We start from the raw sequence: 7,887 nt of genomic DNA, 5'->3' as shown, positions 1-7,887 counted from the left end.
GGCCAGCAATCTCATTGTACACCTAACTCCTTCCTCCCTAGTAAGGCAGCTCTAGAGGGGCCAGGGCAAGAACAGTTCTCTTGTGCACAGCCTCAGGAAACCAAGACCATGGGCTGGCTTCATGGGTGTACAACCTGTGCAGTTGCACAGGGCCTTATGCTTAGAAGGGCCTCGCCCTTGGTTTAAGGCTTTGCTGTTACTGTCTTGAAATTCTTAATAATTTTTGAACAAGGGGTCCTGCATTTTCATTTTGCACTGGGCACCACAAATTATATTGTCAGTTCTGTTGCCACTCCCTACACCCTTCTTTACTCGGTGCCAGCGCCAGCCCACCAGACCGGCCTCTCTTTAAATTGTTGGTAAATTTATTTCATGGGTCCTATTATCCTTCCCTAGCATTAGGCCTTAAAAATGGCCACTCTCTCTACCTTGATAGATCCTCCTAACTCCAAATCTTAGGACAGAGAGGCTGGACATATAATTCTCTCCCCTCCCTGGACTTCTCATGGTGACTGGCCCACCCTTGCCCCGGATGTATGTACATCTGTCTGGCGAACATCTGCATAACTGAGATGGCCTCTCAAAGTTGTGCTCCAGGGTGCCCTTCTGACTGCTTGTATGGAAAGTAACTGGCAGCTTCTTTCTCTGAAGAGGAGAAAATATAATTACAGTCAGCCCTCGGTATCCTCAGGGGGTTGGTTCCAGATGCTAAAATTTATGAATACTCGAGTCCCTTACATAACTGGCATAGTATTTGCACATAATCTACACACATCCTCTCATAGACTTCAAATCATCTCTAGATTACTTGTAGTACCTAATACATTGTCAGTGCTATGTAGATAGTTGTAAATACAATGTAAATAGTTGCTGGCATGGCAAATTCAAGTTTTGCTTTTTGGAACTTTCTAGAATTTTTTTCTAATATTTTTGATCAGTGGTTGGTTGGATCCATGAATTTGGAACCTGTGTATACAGAGGGCTGATTGTATATTGGCTAGGACACCCACTACATGTAGAACAGTAGTGCTTGGTGATGTTAATAAGTGTGACAGAAAAAGGAGTTATATGGCCAAGGAACTTTGTCAAACTGAGTTTAAAAAATTAAACAGCCATTTTTCCTGGAGGACTTCTCAGCTCTCTTAATGTGCTAAAGGACAGTATGACTCTCCAAAGTGGGGATTGAGGGAGAACTAAAGTATGTAGTGTTTCACGAACTTATTTGACAAGGGACCTCTTTTCTCCTAGGGAATCATGCAGGACTAATTTTCCACAGAAAAAGATTAGGGAAATTGTCTCCTAAACAAATTAAGCCCTACCAGGCTGAACCTTTAGTTTATCTCCTTTTGCATTAACTATAACCTTGCAAACACATACCTAAGTGAGAAGACTTTCTTTGTCTGTAACTCCTCCCTTCCACTGCCCCTCTGCTCACATACATACTCTATACAGAAGGACAGCAGCCTAGAGAGTAGAATTCAAATTCGTGCTTCTTGAGTGAGGTGATGATGGTGATAATGACGATGATAGCTAACGTTTATCAAGCACTCATTCTGTACCAGTAAGCTCTGTTCTAAGCACTTGTCACGTATCGTTTTATTTAATACCATGGCCTAGTTTTAATTAATACCCTGCAGGAAAAGAGAATACCCTGCATTTGTAATGCAGGAGCCTCAGTTTACAATTGATAAATCTCAGTGGACACCGCTGATGGTAGACCCAGCGTTTTTTTGTCACAGGGTAGCAGCATTTCCAGTGGCACATCTCCACCCAAAGGATTAGAGAATTCCTTTTCTGTTCATAAAACGAACAAACCAAACCAAACAAACAAACCTTATAAAACCAACAGCAAACTACTGACAGCTTAATTGTAAACCTGCGGGGGATGAAGCTGAAACACCTGGCATTTTTTCCATTCAAATATACATCAGTGAACGACTGATGATACTGCCGTTCAAGAAAACTAAGATTTGTTCTGGAAGCTGGGAACTGATTACTCGAGTGAGCTCTAAAGCAACTGCTGGGGGAAATATGCTCTCAGCCTCTGAAGTTACACTCAGGTCATAAAATATTTCTGTGAACACATGTAGAGGATGTTCAGCTAATGGAATATTGAACACAAAAAGGAGAACTCACTTGGTTTTTACCTTTTATATAAAAAAGTAATAATAAAAGCCAACATGATGGCTGTTACTCTCACAACAAATACCTTTAGAACACAAATTTCTTCAGGCCCCTCTAGCCTGTGGAAACTACAGAACTAAATGTAACACCAAATTTTACTGTTTCTTCTACTCAGTGCACCCAAAACCCCAACTTCTTCAATTAAGGGCCCTCTAGGCATTCCTGGGGAATGGATATCACCTGCGAGCACAAACAACTCTAACCACTGTCTAATCAACTGCCATGTGATTTCTGCCATTTCTTCTACTTCTACCTTCCATACCCACGCTCTTCACTGGGCATTATGGCATCAGCCAGGCACCACTGTCCCCCTCTAGTCATCTTCTGCCATCTTCTACCAGGCTTCTCGATGTCTCATTGAAGCTGAGGCACTGGAGTCTCGAGATGTCAGATCTGCATGGTGCTGTGTGGACAAGTGGGGAAGAAGGCTGCTTATGCCCTATTATCTTTTTTAGTGAAAGGAGGAAGAGTGGATACTATAAGTGAACTAAAAGCCTCATCATTCTTATTGGGAGCATGCAGATATCGTTTTCATCATAAGCTACCAAAGGGGAGCAGAATTTGCAACATGAAACTATACCTCTTTGGCATAAGGATTATTTGAAGTTGGTTTTTTTTTTAAGAAACAGGAGACACAGGAGAAGCCCTGAAAACCACGTAGAAGTTACCCTTTTATGAGAGAAATTTACATATATTAGAATTTATTAGGGAAATCTCCATTTGTAAGGCACTCACCTCTCTCTTTCTCTCTGTCTCTCCCCCAAGAAAAGGAGGGGAAGGTGACTAAATCTTTAGAAACTCTTACTAATGCAGAGGGCAATGACTTAAAGTTTCATAACAACCTTACCCTTGTTTACTGTGCTTTTCCTGGCAACCTCCCATAACTGCCTCTGCCCCCAACATCTTTTGTCTTTAGCTGGAGATGGTATTTAAGGTGTTGACTTGGGCCATTTCAGAGTTACTTAGTTTTCCTGGGTCTCTCCCATGTATGCAGGAGGAATACATGCTACTAAACTTCTGTTCATTTTTCTCATGTTAATCTGTGTTTCATTACAGGGAGGGGTCTCAGCCAAGAATGTAGAGGGTAGAGGGGAAATAATTTTTCCTCCCCTACAGTACTCAGTCTCACATTTAAATGGACAGGGAGACAAATCTGAGTGATTCTATTTTCCTTAAATAGGAGTTCCTGACCTTTTTGTATGCCATGCACCCCTTTGGCAGTCTGGAGATCTCTATGGACCCTTTCTTAGACTAATGTTCTTATGTGCATAAAATAAAATACATCAGATTACAAAGGAAACCAATTATGTTGAAATACAGTTTTTCAAACAACTTGGGTGTTTTTTGTTTGTTTTGCCTCGCTGCGTGGCATGTGGGATCTTAGTTCCCCAAACAGGGATTGAACCTGTGCCCCCTGCAGTGGAAGCACAAGTCTTAACCACTGGACCACCAGGGAGTCCCTATCAAACAATTTTTAAACACAAATTTTATATATAATATATAATATAATATATATATAATATATATGCTTTTATATATAATATAAATATATATTATATAATATATATATTATATATAATATATATGCTTTTTATTAGCTTGTTAAATAAATGCTTTTTATTAGCTTGTTAAATAAATGATCTAGCAGCAAGTCTAACACCACAATAATTCAAAGTAGTGTATGAGTAAATAATATTTTAAGACATTTGAAAAAAATTGCAGTGTGGTATAAAAATATCTATGATTTGTTTCCATGACAGAGTGACAGATACTGCTACTCCATTGTGGTTTGTTGCCTATGTTCATAATTGGGGGAAAATGCTAAATTTCAAAGCTGTAATTGTTTTCCCTTCCAAGTTCACAGACCCTATGAATTCTATTCCTGAAGCCTAGGTTAAGAATCACTGCCTTAGAATGAGTTCTCTTTAAAGAGTACTTATAGGGCCTCATGCTAAAAGGCTTATAGCTGCCCATCCCTGCAGTTCATTGCATAAGCCCAGACAAATCCAAATCCCAGCCAGGACTCAAGCTGGGAACCCTACTATATTTAGATGAAATGTTTTTAAAACTAGATGGATCTATTATTAGGATATTTCTACATAATCAAGAGATCTCCTTGACTGGGTCAGTTTTAACCTGGCATTGCTTCCCAGTATCCACAGTCCCTACCAATCTACCCACCACACTGTGACAAGAGTGATCATTTAAAATGCAAACATGATCCTGTCACTCCCCTACTTAAAATACTTGGCTCTTCTGGCCCTCTGTCGCTTTCAGATAAAAGGCATTTCATAAGCATGTTTCCACATGTTAGCCTACCTCCTTCCCCTACCCAACCACAGTTTATACTATAGTAATTCAAAATCATTAAACCACATGCAGTCGCGCATATATACCTACATTTGTACATACCATTCCCTTTTCCTGGAATGTCCTCCCACCCCATCCTCACCCAGAAAATTCCTTCTTGTACTTTAAAATCCAGCTCAAGCACTAACTCCTCTGAGAGAAGGTGTCAGGCCTTCCCTGGCCTCCCTGGGAAGAGTTTATTACTTTCTCCTATGTGCTACCACTCACTGAACCTTGACTATACATATAGTGTGGCACTTATATAAACTAGTTTATTGAATGAGCTAGACACAGTAGGGTGTAAGCAGAAAGCAATATAATTCTTTCACACCACTGCTTCACACCACAAGCTCTGTGGAATCATTTTTCCCCACCCCTGCATGAAATTTCAGACAGAGCTCATACCTTTTTCAGTCACTCTCAGATATTAAAAAATAGTTTTGTTTTTTAGGCATTAAAAATTCCGGTCCAGTCTAATATATCGCAGCTTCAATATGTCACCTATTTCCAAGCTTCTCCCCTCTCCCAGCTCAGGTCTAACTCAGCCAGGAAACTTGCAGTGGGGGAAGGGTATGGAGTGTTGTTGTCTTCCCCCCTCATCCATTTTTCTCTTTTATCCCTCCTCCCCCACTCACTGTACTGCCTCAAACCCTGCCTCCAGGGTTGAAGAACAGGGAAGGACTAGAAGGAAGGACCGAAACAAGCTTTCCTTCACTGGTTCAATTTTAACCTGGCATTGGAGAGTGTCGCAGATGTCCAAATCTGATACTTTCTCCAGGGGGTTACTTGGAACTCCCCTGTCACTGGAGATCTCTCACCAGCAGTTTCCTTGGCCTGGGCAACACCTCCTCTGGCTGGCCTTGAAACTGAGCAGGACCCTGTGGGGCCTTCTTCGGTACAAAAGCCTCTCTGTGTCCTGTTTCTTGTTTGCAGGAAAAAGGTTTCAGCCTCCTAGACCTTCTCTGAGTACCAAAGGGCAAATTCAAACAGTTACTAATCAGGGAAGGGAAGGAATGCAGTCAAGAACAAAGGAGGAGCAGTCAAGAAGCAATAGTACAGCAATAAAGCAGAGTCCTAGTTCCTCCTCAAGGACTATACATAACAATTTCTTTGAGGGAGTTCCCTGGCAGTCTAGTGGTTAGGACTCCACGCTTTCACTGCCATGGCCCAGGTTCAATCCCTGGTTGGGGAGCTAAGATCCCACAAGCTTCCTGGCGTGGCCAAAAGATATGTATATATATTGGGTTGGCCAAAGAGTTCGTTCATTTTTTCCATAAGATGGCTCTAGTAGCACTTAGTTGTCTTTAACTTCATTCGAAACAATTTTGTTAGATTGTATTGTGACAACTGTCATTTCAGCGTTCATTTAAAAAAAACTTATCAAAATTGGTGAATTTTTGTGTAGCCATTTTAATATTGAAGATGAAAGAGAAAAATCAACATTTTTGGCATATTGTGCTTTATTAAAACGCAACTGAAACACACAAAAAAGATTTGTGCAGTGTCTGGAGAAGGTGCTGTGACTGATCGAACATGTCAAAAGTGGTTTGCGAAGGTTCATGCTGGAGATTTCTCACTGGACGATGCTCCACCGTCTGGTAGACCAGTTGAAGTTGATAGCGATCAAATCGAGACATTAATTGAGAACAATCAATGTTATACCATGCGGGAGATAGCCAACATACTCAAAATATCCAAATCAAGCACTGAAAATCATTTGCACCAGCTTGGTTATGTTAATCACTTTGATGTTTGGGCTCCACGTAAGTTAAGAGAAAAAAACCTTCTTGACCATACTTCTGCATGCGATTCTCTCCTTAAACGTAACAAAAACGTTCCATTTTTAAAACAAATTGTGACGGGTGATGAAAAGTGGATACTGTACAATAATGTGGAACGGAAGAGATTGTGGGGCAAGCGAAATGAACCACCACCAGCCGCACCAAAGGCTGGTCTTCATCCAAAGAAGGTGATGTTGTGTATATGGTGGGATTGGAAGGGAGTCCTCTATTATGAGCTCCTTCCGGAAAACCAAACGATTAATTCCAACAAGTACTGCTCCCAATTAGACCAACTGAAAGCGGCACTCGATGAAAAGCATCCAGAATTAGTCAACAGAAAACACATAATCTTCCATCAGGATAATGCAAGACTGCATGTTTCTTTGATGACCAGGCAAAAACTATTACAGCTTGTCTGGGAAGTTTTGCTTTATCTGCCGTATTCACCAGATGTTACACCTTCGGATTTCCATTTATTTAGGTCTTTACAAAATTCTCTTAATGGAAAAAATTTCAGTTCCCTGGAAGACTGTAAAAGGCACCTGGAACAGTTCTTTGCTCAAAAAGATAAAAAGTTTTGGGAAGATGGAATTATGAAGTTGCCTGAAAAATGGCAGCAGGTAGTGGAACAAAAGGGTGAATATATTGTTCAATAAAGTTATTGGTGAAAATGAAAAATGTGTCTTTTATTTTTACTTAAAAACCAAAGGAACTTTTTGGCCAACCCAATATATACATCTTTGAGTTCTTCTGCAGGAACTAATGTCCCCATCCAGGTGGAGGATGGTAACTTCAGGCTGAGCAGAGGATTCCTGGAGCACCGCCCTGTTACCTCACCACCAACCAATCAGAAAAAAGTGATTCATCCTGTAGCCCTCACCCCAAATTTTGCCTATAAAAACTATTTCCCCAAAAGCATTGGGGAGTTAAGGTCTTTTGAGCATGAGCCACCCATTCTCCTTGCTTGGCCCTGCAATAAACCTTTCTCTGCTCCAAACTCCAAACGTTTTGGTTTGGCCCCACTGTGTGTTGGGCACGTGAACTTATTTTGGCAACAGCCTCTTTTAACTCCTCTGTCCCTGGTTTCTGTCAGTCCATTCCTCTGTTGCAGTCACTTCACACCTCTGAGTATTCTTCTTAGGGGACATCCCTTATAAGATGACCCAACTCTAAATTCCTACCATGGGGACTATTTCTGGCCCCTCAGAAACAGACAGCATTGCCCATATGTTGGTGGAAATACAGCTCTCTGCAAGTGCAGCCCTTTCCTCTGTTATCACAGGCTGATTTAGCCATAGCCTCTCTCACCTTAAGATTTTGTTTTCAGATGTAAGTCAGTTGCCAGTCCCTGCAAATGTCGATCCCCAGAGAATACATATCAAGCCATTGGATTGTTTCCCTTGTAGCCTCATTCCACTTAAGTGAGTGGGAAGTACCTCCTCCACTCCCCCAGGAGCAGGAAAGACTCCAAGGCATTCTTAAAATTCTCTTCAAAATCATCCTTTCGGGCTTCCCTGGTGGCGCAGCGGTTGAGAGTCCGCCTGCCGATGCAGGGGACGCGGGTTCGTGCCCC

This window comes from Physeter macrocephalus, chromosome 21, assembly GCF_002837175.3.
Source record: "Physeter macrocephalus isolate SW-GA chromosome 21, ASM283717v5, whole genome shotgun sequence".
Lineage (NCBI taxonomy): Eukaryota > Metazoa > Chordata > Mammalia > Artiodactyla > Physeteridae > Physeter > Physeter macrocephalus.
Note: the sequence above shows the minus strand (reverse complement) of the source record.